At 30.9% G+C, this 19,527-nt stretch overlaps 1 long non-coding RNA gene across 1 annotated transcript in view; it reads left to right on the top strand.

Annotated features, from left to right (window-relative positions):
• Positions 1 to 19,527, top strand: part of LOC142241504 (uncharacterized) — a 58,090-nt gene that overhangs the window by 5,828 nt on the left and 32,735 nt on the right. Inside the window, exon 2 of the long non-coding RNA XR_012723660.1 lies at positions 17,864 to 17,913. This is a non-coding gene — a long non-coding RNA (uncharacterized LOC142241504). The remainder of the gene's footprint in view (positions 1 to 17,863; positions 17,914 to 19,527) is intronic.

Here is a 19,527-nt window from a genome sequence, read left to right as displayed (position 1 = left end):
TTTGTGGTGCGAGAACAAAAACAATTTATTTTGTTCGACCGTCGTTTGACGGGCTTTTCAACTAGTATTCTATGATTTCTGCAAGTTTTATAGGTAAGCGTTTTTCAAAATAAAACCTCCAGCTTTTCTTCAACATCTTCGATAAGATTTTTCTATGCAGCTAAAAATATATATTTATTTATACAAAAATATTCATTCATTTCGGGGGGGGGGGGGGTGGGGTTTGATCCCCCTCATCCCCCCCCCCCCACCTGAATACGGCCTTGCATGTATCGGAGATTAGTATTTTTATTTCGAAGATTGAAGCAATTTCATTTAAAAACTAACTGACTAAGATGACCTTTTCATGTATGCATAATTTTTGAATATATGTAAAATTATACTACTTCCGTTTCCGAATGGGGGCATTCGACATTTGCCACTAAAGTTTTTTGTTCTCTTTAAACGAAGATTTTTTAAATACGCTTGTGTGTGCCATAACACGCTGGTCTATTTATAGTAGGGCTGTCATTCGGGATCGATTTTTATAAATCCCAGGATTCGGGATTTCAAAATGTAGAATCCCGGCATCCCCGGAATTTCCGGGGTTTTGTCGGGATTCTTTAAATATTTTAAGTAATAACAATCTACAGTGCTAAAAATTGATTAGTTTAATTCAATGTTAACATATTACAAAAGACAACAAAAGAACATAAGAGTAAATTAAAAAGCAATTTCAAATTGCTATCATACTTAACGAGCAATTAGGCCAACAATATGAAGAATGGAAAAAGAAAGTATTATGAAAAACTAAATTAAACAGCAATTTCATATCGCTATCTTACTCAGCAAAACTTTTTAAGGATTATGATTAGATTAGGCATATTTTTGTACACTTGCTTTAATCCTTTTGTTTTTCTTCATTTTAAGTAATTTCTTAAAATTATCAAGGCATCCAAAATTTTATCAGATCTTGTCATATTGTCCACGGACCATTTATCATTGATTTTTATTTTGTGTGGCACGAATTCCATTTTACATGAACTCATTGTTCAAAGGAGAACCTTATCGGTTACTTTGATTTTTGATGAAATTGTGCTTTTTATAATATACCTCATGTATAATTCTTACTCAAGGTGTAGCATATGTTAAATGTTTATTAACTCAATTTGTCTGGTATGAAATCTAAGGGCCGTTTGCACTGAAAGAAGACTCCAATTTATTAATAAATAATGCTAAAAAGCCACAAATTTAACAAATTAGAATTATTTTTTCGGGATCCCGAAAAATCACGGGATTCAAAATCAAAAACCTGGGATTTCGGGACGGGATTTATCCCTGGTAACAGCCCTAATTAATAGACATGTTTGGATGTATACGTTACGTGTGTGTTAATGGCTATAACGATATTTGTGTGTTGATGAGTATAGTGGGCCATTGGATAAGGTGTTAGATTACAAAACGGATGGTGTGTGGTTCGATTCTTCGTCCGGGCAAATTAAAAAGAACATAAAATCTGATAATTGATTGTACTTTCTTTGTATTATAAAAGAGAAAGTTGTAATACAGTGCAGTGAGATTCAAACTTGCCTCCTTTTTCCCATGCATAATAATAAATAGTTTCGTGTTCAATAAGTTCAACCCCCAGTCGGAGCCAGAATGATTTTAAAATTGAATGAATTTGAATTTAAGCAGTAAAATAATATTTATAAAAATAAACAGATATACTTGTAAATTGATTTTGTAAGTTTTTCATTCAAAATAACTTCCAAGAGAAGACTTCTAAAACAATACAAAGGATCCGAAAGCGAAGTATTTGAGTTCTATGACAAGTCCATGGAGATGATCCTCATTTGCACTACTTCCAGATCACACGTTGTGGATTCAAACTATTGTTTGCAAAATCTGTTTTTTCTAGGAACTGATGAAACTAAGAACATTTGTTTTGTTAATAAATTTTCTTTGTTAGTTTAAAAAAAAAATTTTAAATAATAAAACTTCATTTTTGATTTACATTCAAAACCAAATTTGTATAAAACATATTTTATAAACAATAATTTTTCAGCGGTGGATTATCCCACCTCAGTAATGCTGGTGACATTTCTGAGGGTTTCAAAGCTTCTCTAAGTGGTTTCACTGCAATGTGGAACGCCGTTCGGCTATAAAAAGGAGGTCCCTTGTCATTGAGCTTAACATGGAATCGGGCAGCACTCAGTGATAAGAGAGAAGTTCACCAATGTGGTATCACAATGGACTGAATAGTCTAAGTGAGCCTGATGCATCGGGCTGCCACCTAACCTAACCTAACCTAAACAATAATTCCCCATAGGAAAACCCGCATATAAGAAAATAGTTGAATTTTTTCTGATGTCAAAAATCATGTGGCAGTGAGAAGATAACGGGAAAATGCTTTTAGGCAAACAATGTTAGTTGGTCTAAATGTCCGTATTGTTGATAATCAACAATTTAGCCGTTCTGCCCAATGATCATTTTCTGTACCTACACTCAAAAAAAAAGTTTACTTGGATCCAAAGATTTTGACCTTCCCTTAAGGATTTTGGTATTGATTCCGAGCCAAAGATGCGGCTTCTTTAAAATAAATTTTTTAGCGATCTATGTTGCTTTAAATTCAGGATCAATAAAATTAAAATTAAGATAGAAATTCCATTTATCCAATTTTCATTATCTTTTCGCGGTATATTCATAAAGCTATTCACGTACAAATAAATGACACTTTAAATATCCAAATTATAACCGATACATCGACATACAAAATGTTTTCTTAATTCTAAAAAAACTTTAAAGCAAAGACGCTAAATCCTCAAAATAAGTCTTAGTCCATATTTGAAGCGTTTTTATCTAAAATTTTAAGATTCAACATTTCAGTTCATTTAAGGACGATTTCTTTAAAAAAAAAAAGTGTTTCTTTACTTTAAGGAAAATTGGCCTTAGTTCAAAGATAAACGACCTTAACTGAGGGACGCTAATTTCCAAAATTTGTGTCCTAAATTCATTGAAAAAAAATGTTTAATGCAAAGATTATAAACTTTATCTTAATTAAAATTTCATTATTTTAAAGAAATTTGTCCTTAGTTGTTTGTAAATTGCGCACCCTAAAATGTACGTTGCGTAATCTTTAATATTATACTGAAAAACAGTGAACCAAACAGGAAGAAAAATTTCGGTTAGTTTTAGAAAATTTTGAATATTTTTAGAAAATTTAAACTAAACAGTACAACAAACGCTGGCATCACACCGATGTCATAAAAATAAGTAAATATGTTTCGACAAATTCAAGAAAATTTATTAGACATAATTACGTTTTTTCAAAAATTTTGTAGTTTGAAGGAAAAAATTGGAGTTCAAAATTGCAAGAACATCTTTAGTGACATACGAAGTTCATGATGAGCGCATTTGTAGTAAAATTTAGAAAATTAAAGAAATACTGAACTATTTTGTGGAAGACACGAATTTAGTTAATCTTTATCCTTTATTTGTGTATATTTTTTTCCTCGGTTTTAGTTAATTTAATACTTTCTCCAAACAAAATAATTCCATGAACTAAGTTAAAGTAAAATTGGCTTTAGTGAAATAGAGAGTTCACTTTTTTTTTGAGTGTATATAAATATTTTTTTTTCAGTGTAATGTATAAAAAATGGTTAACTGTATATATTCAATTATGTAGTCCCAACTATAAATGGATTATTCATAAATATAACAAATGTCCAATGCAATATGTTGCAAGTATTTTATTACTCATTTTCAGTAGCCAGAGGATCACGTACACAATAATAATGACAATGAATTCAATTTAGACGATTTGCTATCTGGAACTTTTGCCAACACATTCAATTAGCTGAAAATGTGATGCGCTTTATTTAATTATCATTTCAATATCCATTAACACTTGTCATGGGGAAAAGGGAAAATGTAAACACTCTAGCACAATGCAAAGCGACACACACACATACATTCACAAATGCATATCTGTAACAAATTTAATGCAATTTTTGAATGCAATGACAACTTTGTAGAATGCATTATCCAATACACACACACGGACATACACACTCAATATCTACTTATTCCTCTCTCAACTGAAAAACAACCACCCCTTTTGGTAGTTGTTGGCTTTACACCCCTATGCTTGCATCTGAATGTGTAAGGCAATGATACGAATATGTGGCCTGTATGCTGTGAGAGTGTTTCTTTGTCGATTTCGAGTATTTGTATACAATATGGCGCATCAGATTAAATTTTTTATCCGAACCTAATGAAAAAGAAATCCCATAAATTTTTTGCTTTACGTTAAGGTCATTCTTTCATTGCACATGAGAGCGAGGAGCATAAGAGAATTTAGAACGCAAGTGAATGTAATTTTATAGCAATATCTCTCACTCACACACAACGCAAACGGAGAAATTCATCCTTATACAAGTTCACATCTGATTGCATTGCCGCCGGTAATTTAGACTTCTTGGCCATACAAAGCAAAGTGGGATATAGCCTTCAGCTATAATTTTTATATCCTTACATCCACCACTACCACTACCACCATCACCATCACTGCTGAACGATAAAACCAAATGGACCAAAGCCTGATATAAATCGGATGGCTATATGTATGTCAGAGTATAACTATGAGCCTTGCAATCCTCCTGCATACATCTGTATCCTAAGTGAACACAACTGACTGTGTATGTGTGTGTGTGTGCTTGCATCTGAGACAAAACACTTGCCTGTAGCAAAAAAAGTTGGCTTTTCCTTTTCTCCTTATCGGAAAAGTAGCGGCGGCATTGCTTCAGGTTGAATTATCTTTAGTGTCAACATGAAATTCATGTTGTATTCAAATACGTGATACTTTAAAGATGCATGCACGTATCCTTTTATCCTGTTTTCTCTCATAAGAACCGCACCCAGTTCGATTAAGTTCTTGGCTACTTTCGGGGAGAGCAAACAGAGAAGAAGATTTATTTACGTTTATGTTTAAAGTGCAAAAGTTTATGGTGAATGATCTATAGGTGGTGTACGTTGGTAGTAGGATTAGACTATTCAGTCCATTGTGATACCACATTGGCGAACTTCTTTCTTATCACTGAGTGCTGCCCGATTCCATGTTAAGCTCAATGACAAGGGACCTTCTTTTATAGCCGAGTCTGAACGGCGTTCCACATTGCAGTGAAACCACTTAGAGAAGCTTTGAAACCCTCAGAAATGTCACCAGCATTACTTAGGTGGGATAATCCACCGCTGAAAAACGTTTTGGTGTTCGGTCAAACCCACAACCTTGTGTATGCAAGACGGGCATGCTAACCATTGCACCACGGTGGCTCCCATAGGACTTAATTATTTATTTTTATACCCACCACCATAGAATGGTGACGGGGGTATAATAAGTTTGTCATTCCGTTTGTAACGCATCGAAATATCGATTTCCGACTATATAAAGTATATATATTCTTGATCAGGGAGAAATTCTAAGACGATATAACGATGTCCGTCTGTCCGTCTGTCTGTCTGTCTGTCTGTCTGTTGTAATCACGCTACAGTCTTCAATAATGAAGCAATCGTGCTGAAATTTTGCACAAACTCGTCTTTTGTCTGCAGGCAGGTCAAGTTCGAAGATGGGCTGTATCGGTCCAGGTTTTGATATAGTCCCCATATAAACCGACCTCCCGATTTGGGGTCTTGGGCTTATAGAAACCGTAGTTTTTATCCAATTTGCCTGAAATTTGAAATCTGGAGGTATTTTGTGACCGTAAAGAGGTGTGCCAAAAATGGTGAGTATCGGTCCACGTTTTGGCATAGCCCCCATATAGACCGATCTCCCGATTTTACCTCTTGGGCTTATAGAAACCGCAGTTTTTATTCAATTTACCTGAAATTGGAAATCTAGAGGTATTGTCGGACCACAAATACGTGTGCCGAAAATTGTGAGTATTGGTCCATATTTTGGTATAGCCCCCATATAGACCCATCTCCCGATTTTACTTCTTTGGCTTATAGAAATCGCAGTTTTTATTCAATTTACCGGAAATTGGAAATCTAGAGGTATTGTAGGACCACAAATACGTGTGCCAAAAATTGTGAGTATCGGTCCATATTTTGGTATAGCCCCCATATAGACCGATCTCCCGATTTTACTTCTTGGGCTTATAGAAACCGCAGTTTTTATTCAATTTACCTGAAAATGGAAATCTAGAGGTATTGTAGGACCACAAATACGTGTGCCAAAAATTGTGAGTATCGGTCCATATTTTGGTATAGCCCCCATAAAGACCCATCTCCCGATTTTACTTCTTTGGCTTATAGAAATCGCAGTTTTTATTCAATTTACCGGAAATTGGAAATCTAGAGGTATTGTAGGACCACAAATACGTGTGCCAAAAATTGTGAGTATCGGTCCATGTTTTGGTATGTTCCCCATATAAAACGACCTCCCGATTTGGGGTCTTGGGCTTATAGAAAACTTATTTTTTATCCAATTTGTCTGAAATTGGAAATCTGGAGGTATTTTAGGACCATAAAGAAGTGTGCCGAAAATGGTGAGGATCGGTCCATATTTTGGTATAGCCCCCATATAGACCGATTTCCCGATTTTACTTCTTGGGCTTCTAGAATCCGAAGTTTTTATCCTATTTGCCTGAAATTGGAAATCTAGAGGTATTTTCGGGTCATAAAGAAGTGTGCCGAAAACGGTGAGCATCGGTCCATATTTCAGTATAGCCCCCACAAGAACGATCTCCCGATTAAACTCCTTGGGTTTCTAGAAACCGTAGTTTTTATCTGATTTGCCTGAAATTGTAAATATTCTGGTATTTTAGGCTCACAAAAACGTGTATCGGATTAGGTTTTTATAGGTCCATTTGGTAATGCCTCCATATAGACCGACTTCACTTCTTGAGGGTGTAGAAGGCGCACTGATGATGAAAATTGCTTGAAACTCAATGTAAAACAACCAGATTTTACTTCTACAGATTTAAGATTTCAAATCAAGACGTTATTTTATAATTTTCTTGCACACTTACAAGAGACGTTAATGATTCCTCTAAAACTCAAACAAAAATGGTTCTTATAAATCCAGAATCTGATATAGTCCTCATGGATGAAACCTTTAAATTTATCTTCGGGAAGTGTCCTCAAGTCCTCAAGCCCTCCTGAAATTTCAAAGGAAACCCTAATATTTGGTTCATGGTGGTGGGTATTTAAGATTCGGCCCGGCCGAACTTACTGCTGTATATACTTGTTTTAAATCAATGTATGCATACACACAACAAAATACCATTCGCCCGAAATGAAATATATTGAATAAATATAAAATATACAATTAATAATTTTTTTTCTGTTAAACGAAATTTACTAAAAGGGACCAACGAATTTTATTGAAAAATCGACTCATTTACGGCAACTATATTTTTTGTTTATGGTACCCGTTGACACGTTCAACCCCAACGAACTTTGTTTAGCCTAAAAGAAACAATTTTAACAAAAAAATTAAAACTTCATTGGTTTAAAATTTCGTTTCCTACACAGAAAAAAATTTTACGAAAATTTTTCCAATTAAAATATTAATTGAGTTTTAAAAAATATTTAATTAAAAATTTAATTGAATCAACAATTTTTTTAATTGAAACAAAAATCAATCACGAAAATTAATAGTATCAATTAATTTTTTAATTGACCTTCAATTAATTTCTTAATTGATACTACCATTTCTGTGATTGAAGACATTTCAATTAAAAATTAAATGGATCAATTAATTTCGTGATTGAATCAAAAAAAAATTTTGTGGGTGTAGAAAATAAATCCATGTTTTTTTTTGCCTTTCAAGCTAGACTGTCGTCGTTTTTTGAAAATAGTATTCGGTTTGTTTTCTTTTAGTACTGGATACCCAAGCACTTGCCACTTGAGGCAAAAAATCTACCAAAATGTGGAGAAAATTTTACCAAAAACTACCAAACAAAAAAAAAATATTTTGCAAAAATGTATTTCTTTAGAAAGTTTTGTCAACATTTTATTTCCATAGAATTTTTTAAAATTTTTTTTTTTCTAAATAAAATTTTGTCAAAATTGTATTTCTACAGATTTTTTTTCAAAATTTTTTCTAAATAAAATTTCGTAAAAATTTTATTTCTACACACAAAAAAATAAAATATGAATTTGTACATAAATGTGTACATTTTTGAAAATTTATGGACTCTTTCATGAAATAGATGTATTTTTTTATTCGTAAATACTTGTTATGAAATTAAGCAATTTTTAATAATGCACATGGATTCTTCCATAAAATTAATGAATCTTTAAATAATATATCCAAAAATACCGGTTTTCTCTTAGCATGAGAGAGACACAACATACTCTCATATGTATACAATACAAGACAAAAACCAAACGTTTTTGAAGGCAACATGTGGCTTTGCTGTGCTTCGTTTTTCAGTTCAGTTTGAGTCGCCGTCGCGATTCGAAGATTATTTATTGCTGAAAAAGGTTGACGAAATAAAACAATTTTATTAATTAACTGGAAGCATTGGTGCTCATATTTATAAGTAATAAAAAATATTATAAAATGTTTTTTACTCGCAGGACTTTAATGCGGTTTTTAATAAATGGGTTCGTACATTTTGACCAATTAAGAATTAGGGGAAAATCGAAAAAGAAAAAAGAAAACAAGAGCTATATTTAATCCATGACATTTTTAATATATATTATGTAAAAATACACATTTTTCAATGTCGAAAATTATGTATACTTCATTTATAAAATTACAAATTTCATTAATATTATGTATACATTCGTAGTCAATGAAAACTTGTATTTTTTAATTTATGAACTTTTTTCATACAATTTATGAATTCCGTGTTTGGAAAAATTTTGGGAACACTATTCATAAAATAAATGAATTATTTTTTTGTGTGTATAGACAAGTTATGAAGTACCTCTTAGTTTTGGAGAGGAATATTTTGCAAAATCTACCAGAACATAATGAATTCTACCAATCAGTAAAAAAAACTACAATTTTTGGTAGATTTCTACCAACTGTGAGAACTAGTTTATCCAAGACATGAGTTTTGCAATCAACATCAATTAAATTTTTAATTAAACCAATTACAAAATTAATTGAAATTTGCTAATAAAATCAAGTAATTTTTTAATCAAGTATTTCTGCATTCCCAATTAAAACTATGATTGATGCTATCATTTTTGTGATTGAAGACATTTCAATTAAAAAATTAATTGGATCAATTAATTTCGTGATTGAATCAAAAAAAAAAATTATTGATTTTTGGACTTCTATACACTGCAATTATATCCAAAGTGCCTGATATTCAAAATTTAGAGTTATTTTAAGTCCGTAAATAGGCGTAGCGAATGTGGTGTGGATCGGTCCATGTTTTCCCAGCAAAAAAAATTGGAAGTTCTTCCAACGGCACAACTTTAAAAGCACTTCCAGAAGATGTACTCTCAATGATGTTATTTATTTTAACTACACAGGAAGTTCTTGTCATTCAATTTTTTTAAAACGCGATTTTTTCATATTTTTAATGGGTAATTTTATGCTGTTTTTCAGTGTAGTAAATGCTTTTCTTCGAATGGGATTTCGCACGATTTACAAGAACATGTTATAAAAGTTTCAAAATATACACCTACCGAAATAACGAGCAATTCAAAATAACACTTTTTGTTGAAAATATAGTAACCCAGCACTCATTTTTAGAACTTTTGAAAATGCCAAATATTATTATACGCAATGTTCTAATTTAGACTATTATTGTGAGGGCCATATTGTTTTATTTATTTATTTATTTGTATATTTCTACACAGCAAGACAATGTCTTATAATTATAGTGCAGATTTCAATAGTTTGATAAAGATAATTTTAAATCATCGAAAGTATATAAATTAAATTAATAAAATATTTCCATAGAAAAAAGGTAAACATTTATTGCTTAAATTCTTGGTAATCACTACCACTAACTATGCAACATTTTTAGGCGATTTACCTACCCACAAGCAAATACATATTTTTTCTGATAGGTCTATGTCCTTTGTGTTAACTAGTGATTGTGTGTGTGTGTGCGTGTATTTGTTTTTACATTTCCATGGTATACCTACTAATTTAGTAGTTCAGTGTAACTAATTTACCTTTTACAGCCAAAAATAAAACCAAAGGGACAACATTAGTTTGTAGGTAGAATATTTCCTCTTTGTTTTTTGATTTTTATTTGGGTGGAACAAACAAAAGTACACACATTGACAAACTCATTCACTGGCCACACCGGCCAAATCGTCATCACCGTTCCATTGCAACATTTCCAAGTAAACATTGGCACAACGATAACATAGCAGCGGAATTGTAATAAATTTGATTCGTGTTATGATTACGTGGAACATGTAAGAGGTCCATTTAGCCCTTAGTAAATGTATCAACGGCAGCTAAATGAAGGTCAAAAGGTAATGGCGTACCTGTAGTTTTATGAACAATTTTGTTGGTTTTTGGCTTCTCTGGAGATTTTGTTTATTATTCGAAAAGAAAAGATTGTTGCCCTTAGAGTTTGTCTTAGTTTTTAGTAAAAGTTGCACCCAGAAAAAAATTGCCTTCGAAACTAAACGAACTAATTTTCAAAAATTTAGTTTAGCCATTTTATTTCCATTAAGTTAAATTTTTGTGTGAAATAATAAAATTTACTTGTTTCAGTAAAAAATCCTAAACTTAAAGCAGTTATGAATAGTCCATTAACTAGAATAAAACATGGAATTTTACTAATACTGTATAAGAATTTACAACTGAACAAGACAATTTTTTCCACTGATAACATTTGCATTGTTAAACCCGAGTTTCCTCAAATTTAGTAAAATTTCTTATAAAATGATAATTCTGACTTCCTTTATTATAGAAAGCTTATCATACATAAGAATAACACTTGGCATAGAAAAATATTTTAGTTCATTCGTACTAAGAAGTATTCAATCCTTTCAAAATTTAAGAAAACACACTTGTTAGAATATAGGAAATTTTCCTATATTTCTTTTATCTACCTGTAATCGATACCTGTCATCGATGTAAACAATATGTTTGCGCGTGGATTGTTTTTTGGAATCGTGTTGTGTAGGTTAGGTTAGGTTATGTGGCAGCCCGATGTATCAGGCTCACTTAGACTATTCAGTCCATTGTGATACCACAGTGGTGAACTTCTCTCTTATCACTGAGTGCTGCCCGATTCCATGTTAAGCTCAATGACAAGGGACCTCCTTTTTATAGCCGAGTCCGAACGGCGTTCCACATTCTAGTGAAACCACTTAGAGAAGTTTTGAAACCCTCAGAAATGTCACCAGCATTACTGAGGTGGGATAATCCACCGCTGAAAAACTTTTTGGTGTTCGGTCGTAGTAGGAATCGAACCCACGACCTTGTGTATGCAAGGAGGGCATGCTAACCATTGCACCACGGTGGCTCCCATCGTGTTGTGTAAGATTAATTAATACAAATGCGTCCATCATGAACTTCGTATGTCACTAAAGACATTTTTGCAATTTTGAACACCAATTTTTTTCCTTCAAACTACAAAATTTTCTTAAACAAATGAAAAAATTAATTAAGTCTAATAAATTTTCTCTAATTTGTAGAAAAAATTTTACATATTTTTGTGATATCATCGTGGTATCAGCGTTTGTATTACTGTTTAGTTTAACATTTCCAAAAATATTCAAAATTTTCTAAAATTAACCAAAAGTTGTCTTCCTGGTGGGTTCACTGTTTTTTCAGTGTAATATTTCAAGGCCAGTCGATGCTGTTGATTCTTAATAAATGTATTTAATATATTAATACAACATGTCTTTTATTGAAGAAAAAATGCACCTATATAAATAAATAAAATTGTATCTAAAAACGTAAGTAAGCAGTTCTATTTTTGAAGTAAAAGGTTTACTACAAATATGTAAGATTTGTCCAAATGAGTGGAAAGTCATTCCATATGTTATATGAATTCAATTCAGTTACATTTTTTTATTCTGTAGTATAGTGGTACATAAATATAGAAAAATATTAACTAAAATATAGAATGCATTCTTCCCAATTTCTACGAAAATCACATCGTTCAAACAAAGACAAATGTCTTTGGCTCTATACGTTCTCTATAAGTTCAACTTCAAAATTAGCTCATTTTAACTTAATATTAAGTATCCTTTACAGAGGATCAAATAATCTTTTTTTTTTTCTTTGGAAAAAGTTTTGTGAAAAAAATGTAGCGAGCCAATTTTTAAGCTGATTTTCATATTTGTCCCAAATATAACATATTATGAACATTATACACTTGCACTTAAAATAATGTGCTAACAATTTCAGTTCCAAACACATAATTTTTACTCCGAAACATATGAAAACAGTCTTTTTCGTCCGTGTTGTGAGGAAATAATCATTAAAACTTTTTATATCGCATTGACAGTAACTCATTCAATCTAAATTGAATGTTACATAGCCAAGGTTAAAATGGGATTGAATTTTAACTACGTTCCGCCTTCTGTGCTAGGTTACACACCTTTGATCTCCTGTAGTTTCTTTACATCATTAAAACAAAAAATATTTTTGTAGACCTTGATTGACATATATGTTCTAATACCGTATTGACAATCCGCCCTAAACTTGTTTAGGTAAATTAAGTCAACGTTTGAAACAGAAAACAAAACCTACTCACACAATGTCAAATAAATAATTCCATATTTATAAATACCCAATTTAAACAAAAGTTAAATTAGTTAAACAATACTAAAGCGTCATTAAATAGTTTTCTATAATAAAATTAACATAGTGTATCGAAACACTCTCACGTGTATACATTCACAAAACATCTCAAACAATACGTTGAGATGGTGATAATGCTATTTAAATAAATTATAACAAAATGAATTAAAAATTAATGTCAATACTATAGATGCCATTGACCCAAAGACAAAGAATCAATGTTGAAACATTAAATGTTTAATTTATATATAGTCAATAAATACTGAGTTTTATGGGAAGATAAAATAGAAAATATTTGTATGTCTGTGAGACAAAAATTCATAGATTTTGTAAAACCTTTAAGCCCAGCAAACAATTATACCCAACGAACATAAAGAATGGGGCATACATCTATGAGTATTAATGGTGGTGAGAATTTTATTAGTATCAAGAAGTCAGAATGTGATTAAACCTTTAGAACATATGACTGGGATCACTAATACAGGTAGTGGAAAACAATCAGCTGATTTATTGTTGACTTTGTGACTTTGGGATTAATTAAGAACTCCATACACAGAAAAAAATTCACGAACATTTCTCCAGTTAAAATCTTAATTGAGTTGTAAAAAAATATTCAATTAAATTTTTAATTGATTCAGCAAATTTTTTAATTGAACCAATCACAAAAATGAATAGCATTAATTAATTTTTTAATTGGATCAATTAATTTTTGATACTATAATTTCTGTGATTGAAGACATTTCAATTAAAAATTAATTGTTGCAATTAATTTCGTGATTGAAGACAAGAAATAGTTTTTTTTTTGTAGGCTTTTCTCCTATTTTTTAACATATAGTCGACTCATGCCAGAAGATTTATCTGCTCTCAAATGGAAATATTTATACACTGAAAAAAGCATGTCCGGTTCCAAAGATTTTGTCTTTAGACTAATGATTTTTGGTAAAAGGATGCTTAAGACACAATTTTACTTTTAAATTTGAGTTTTGCATACTTGATTTTAGGAAACAAATTTTAATTTTTTCGTTTCTTAAATTTTTCAAATTTCAGACTCGAGTGGAAATTATGCTAAGTTTCAAGTAAAAACGTTTTTAACCCTTTTTACTTAATAGTGAAGATACAAAAAAATCACCAAACTTAAATAAGATTTCATTATTTTTAAACAATTTTTCAGAATTATGAAACCAAGTTGACCTTAGTCAAACGAAATTTTCTTTCAAGTCAAATCGTTTCACTATACGGTCAAAACTATTCTAATGAAAAGTTTATCTACTTTTGGACTAGAAAAAACCTTTATATTAGAAAAATGCGTCTTCTATATTAAACAAAAGTCGCATTCAAATTTTAAGGACATCTCTGGCCTCTGGTAGTTAATTTGATTTAAAATTAGTAAATCCGTATGACAATGTAACATTTTCTAAAACTACCTTATTATAATTTCAACAAATATATCTCTATTTAAACTTAATGCAGAACATATAAAAAATAATATAAAACGTTACATTTTTGTATTGTTGAAAGATTATGTAACCAAATTACACAATATTAAGGACAACTTTCTTTCAAATAATCATATTTTATTTTTCCAATTATAAATACAGGTCGAATACAATAAAAGCAAGTTTGTAACAATGAAATTTTATATAGAAAGAAAATTGCTTCAAAAATTACTTTCATTAAATTTAGAACACAAATCTTTGAAATTAGCACCCCTCCTTTGAAGTAAAGTAATTTTTTGGATTAAAGATAAAAACGATTCAAACTTAGCCTATTACTCATTTTTAGTATTATGCATATCTGGTTTAAAATTTTTGTGAAGCAAAAAATAAAATATTTTTTATTTTAAGCATCTGCCATAATTTTGATTTTTAAACTGGCATTTACTTTAACTTTAATAGCTTCATTGATATATCGCCAAATTCGAAAAAAAATCAAAAAATGGCATCTGTATCTTAATTTTAATACTTTAGAGCCTTCACTGGAAAAATATTTACGTGGTAAACAATATTAAAGAAAAATTTCTTTAATATAATAAAATATTAATTAAAAGAAAGTTTATAATCTTTGCTCCAAACAATTTTTTTTATTAAATTTAGGACACAACTTTTAGAAATTTGAGACCCTCTGTCAAAGTCGTGGTCTATGAACTTATATTGAGGATTTTGTATATTTGGTTTAAAGTTTTTGGAATTAATTTTAATTTGGCATTTGTTTGTACATAAATAGCTCTACTCATATATCGCAATATATAATAATAAGAGAGAAGTTCACCAATGTGGTATCACAATGGACTGAATAGTCTAAGTGAGTCTGATACATCGTGCTGGCTAACCTAACCATATATCGCAAAAAGGAAATGGAAATTCCATAAATGAGATCTGTATCCTAATTTTAAATTTATTGACCCTAGATTCAATGCCAAATAGGTCCCTGAAAAACGTCTTTATTTTAAAGAAGCCGCATCTTTGGCTTGGAATCAATACAAAACCCTTAAGGGAAGGTCAAAATTATTGGATCCAGGTAAACTTTTTTTGAGTGTAGAAATCTAGGCTAAACAGCTTTCTGAAAAAGTCTCTATTTAAAAGAAGCCGAATCTATGGTTGGATTCAATATCAAAATCTTTAAGAGTAGTTTAAAATCTCTAGATCCAAGTAAACTTTTATTTTTTAGTGTGCATGAAAGTGCCTCTGCGGTAGTGTGACCAATTTCTAGCGAAGCGCCGTCTTGAGATGATCAATACTTTAGTATTTTTTTAGTGCCAACCTTACTCTCTAAAATGGCCCATGCGCAAAATTCCAACGGATTGATATCCGGAAATTTTGATGATCTTCTTTTTTAAGGCATTCTTGATTTACACGGGTCCATGGGCATGCCTGAAATGTCTGTCAATACTGTTTTTAGGAGTTTCACGATTCCATGGTCGATATATACAAGAGTGGAGCGAGTGGGAGCCCAAACATTTACCATCGTCGGCGATTGAGTTCTGGTGCCCAACCGAAGGTGTAAATTTTCAACTGATCTCAAGTAAATGCGATCATTTTGTTTGTTCACAAACTGATATTTTTGGAGTGACGTTTAATTGGAGAAAACTAATAGCTCGTTTGTTATATATCGAAGGGTTCAAGTGTGGTTTTTGTTGGGTTTAATAAACTGCCTGAATTTATTCTGATAATTGGTAGATAGTTTTGCTGCAAGTAGAGGATGCTGATGAGGAATGTGGTAATTCCGAAACGTGCGTCCATCCAACCATCTTGCAGTCTATAGGGCTTTGCCCAAATAAATTTGACAAACATTCTTTTCCTCTGTTGGTTAAGCTACTCTTGTAGTTTAGTCAATGTATGGTTTTAAGCTGAAATAAAAAAAAACAACAACAATGCTTAAAGAACAAAACCAACAATAACAAAACAAAACAAATCGAAAGCTTTCTTTAAAAAATATAAACAAACTTTCGAAAATAGAGAAACCCAAATTTATTCGAATTCGAGTGACTGCTTTTCTTTCGACTATGTTTTCGCTCGATATATAGAAGTAGGGTATGAATTTGGTAACTGACCACTTTAGTGCAAGCCCAGCAACTCCTTGGGTTCTTCCGTTCTAACTTTTTTTTTAACATTGGTGAGCTCTTCCACTTCAATGGCTTTAGATCAAGCTCATTTTTCAATCGTTCTCGCATTATGTTCAGCTTACGAACAAGTTTTCTACAACGCTACGTGAATTTCGATTAAATCTGGACTTGACTTTTCGGAATTTTAGGAATTAATATTTTTATCAAAACAAAAATCAATCACATGAATTAATTGCATCGAATAAAATTATTAATTAGTTGGATCAATTAAAATTTTAATTGACTTCTGCAATGTCAATTAAGAAAAAAAGTTTATCAAATAACTTCGTGAAAGGAATCCCAGCATTTACATGTTTCCTTAAAATGTCTCACCTTTTGACTACATGTTCATATAATCTTTGCTTTTTTATTTACAATAATAAACATTCATGCTAATGAACTTACTTCTCGCAGGCGACCCGCCTTAATATACATAATTCATATTGCTATTACATTTTATGTTGAGTTCATAAATCTACTAGAACAAAAATGTAATAATCTTTGTAACCAAAAATTTCGCTTCTGCATGTATGTAGACGCAAAGCACAGCCAGAGTTGGTGTAACAAATAACTCATATGAGATTTTGACAATTTTATTAAATTTTTCAAATTTATAAATGGGGGCGTTTCTGGTGGCAAGTTTGTTGACTTTAAGGACTCGCCCACAGCATCCTCCTGTTTGCTATTCTGAGACTGCAATGATTTAATATTTTTTTTATCGTGTCGTGTGTTCTAATGGATTATCATGCAATGGTTGGAACCAAATAACAATTACAATTACACATGCATAAAATATTTATTAGATATATGCATATGTACGTGATTGTATTCGTAGCTTTAAAAATATGGAAGAGTTGGTGAAAATGCAATATTTGTGCAAGTTAAAGGTTTTTCGGAGTTTCAGTCGAGGTATTAAAAGTTATTACGGATAACGTAGATATGAATATATTTTATATTGCTCTAATTCTTAGAAAAGTTTGCAACGTATAATTCCCAATTTTTATAATCTAAATAGTTATCTAAAGAAAACTTTTGAAATTCCATTAACATGAGAGGTATAAAAGTAGTTCACACCAGTTTTCGTTTTCCTCTTGGAGTGTTAGGTTAGGTTAGAGTGTTGATGGCGTTATGTAGAAATGGTGCATTCGTAAATTTTAGAATAGTGGATTATTTGATTATGTAGCCATTTAAAATAAACGTTGAAGATTTTTTTCGATGAGATTTTTAAAAGCATGAAAATCAAATGTTCACGTAATATAAAAAAAGATTAGACCATTGGGTTTCCACTAAGAGCAATTGAATTGTTCTGATGTTCTTTAAAATGTTCTTTAAAATGAATTATAATCTATAAATCATATAAACTACTTGATACATTTGTTTATAAAATGGTATCTCCGAAGGCTGTACTCAATTCTGTCACTTTAACTTAACTTACTTAACTTAGTTATCCCTTGATGGAATAACTAACTTTTCTAATGTGGTAAATTTTAAATATTGAATATTTTTTCCAAACTTTTAATCAAATGTCATTTATTTCTTTACAGGTTTAAAAGGAACCAATAAAATCGAAATCATTGTATGAAGGAAAGTTGAGGTATGTATGCAGAACAAATGTTCATCAAAATATTTCCAATTAAAATTTTACTTTCATTTTCAAAAATATTCAATTAACAATTTAATTAATTCAACAAATTTTTTAATTAAAATATAAATCAATCACAAAATTTCTTTTTTAGAGTATATAATAAATTTTTTTTTTTTACATGGATGGAATATCGCTGTAATCCGAATTATCCAGAAGACATCTGTTTAGTATATCTTATATATGCACTGTTATAAAAATATGTTTTTCATATGTTCCGATATAAAAAAAATGTGTTTCGGGCACAAGTTTTAAACACAATATATTTAAGTGAAAACATGTAATGTTCCTAAACTAACACTAAATGTTTGGGACACATATGTTAATATGTTAGAATATATTATATTTGGGGCATGAATGTTTCATAAAAATAACATGAGTGAATGCAAACATATATACATTTACAAATTTCGAGTAAACGTATATATGTTGTGATATTTTATTCAGAGAGCGACAGAGAGAGAGAGTATAGAGAAAGCAATAGAGATGGAAACCGGGAGTGTTGACCAAAGATATCAACATAACACAGCGAGAGAATCAAAAGAGAGCAATTTCTGTGAAACCGCTTGTATGTTGTTTCGGAAAACTGTTTTATGATAAGCCCAAAAATTTGATATGCTTAAGTCTAAATATTATTTAATTTGAATATTAGAATGAGTATTCGCAGTAAAGAGAATAGACATTCGGAACCAAGAGAATAGACATTTGAAAAAAACAGTATATGTTTTTGCCTTGAGAGCAACATTTTATGTATATGTGGACATGTGTTTTGTTTATCATTTTGGCATTATGGGCACAATTTTTTTCTTGGTTCGTGAAAAGAAATCGGAACGTACGAGGAGTAAGTCAAAATATTCAGGCAAAAGAAATTAAAAAAAAAAAACGGTGGAAAATATACAAAAATTACAAAGGGATCTTCATAAAAAATGAATGAAAGGCAAAACAGGGTCATTTTAGAGCGATAATGCCAACTTACAGAAAAAGGTGCCAAGAACTAAAAAATTTCGTGGAAGTGAAAATTTTCGCCAATCTTCTTTGGGGAAAATTCTTCCAATCATATAATATTTTTGGGCTCAAAATGCCTCCAAACATATAATATGTTCACATAAAACAAACATATTAATGTTTCGGCAGTATCCAATAATATATGTGTTTCCTGCAAAATATGTTTGGAACATATGTTAGAGAAGCGATTTTTTTGTCTATTGGGCGGCGGCCAATTATCCATTATAAAATTAATCTCTTACAATCAATCCTACATTTCATTACAATTTTCTAAGCTAATTTTGTTGCAAACTTGCTATAACAACTTAATACTAATTGATTGTGGTTGGACGGTTGAAAATTTTGGCACCCTAAAAATATCGCCTACACACAAAAAATTTTTTTCTGATTCAATCACGAAATTAATTGATCCAATTAATTTTTAATTGAAATGTCTTCAATCACAGAAATGGTAGTATCAATTAAAAAATTAATTGAAGGTCAATTAAAAAGTTAATTGATCCAATTAAAAAATTAATTGATACTATTATTTTTGTGATTGATTTTTGTTTCAATTAAAGA

The sequence above is a fragment of the Haematobia irritans genome, chromosome 1, assembly GCF_050003625.1.
Source record: "Haematobia irritans isolate KBUSLIRL chromosome 1, ASM5000362v1, whole genome shotgun sequence".
NCBI lineage: Eukaryota > Metazoa > Arthropoda > Insecta > Diptera > Muscidae > Haematobia > Haematobia irritans.
The sequence above is the reverse complement of the archived record's forward strand: the minus strand, read 5'-3'. Positions and strand labels throughout refer to the sequence as shown.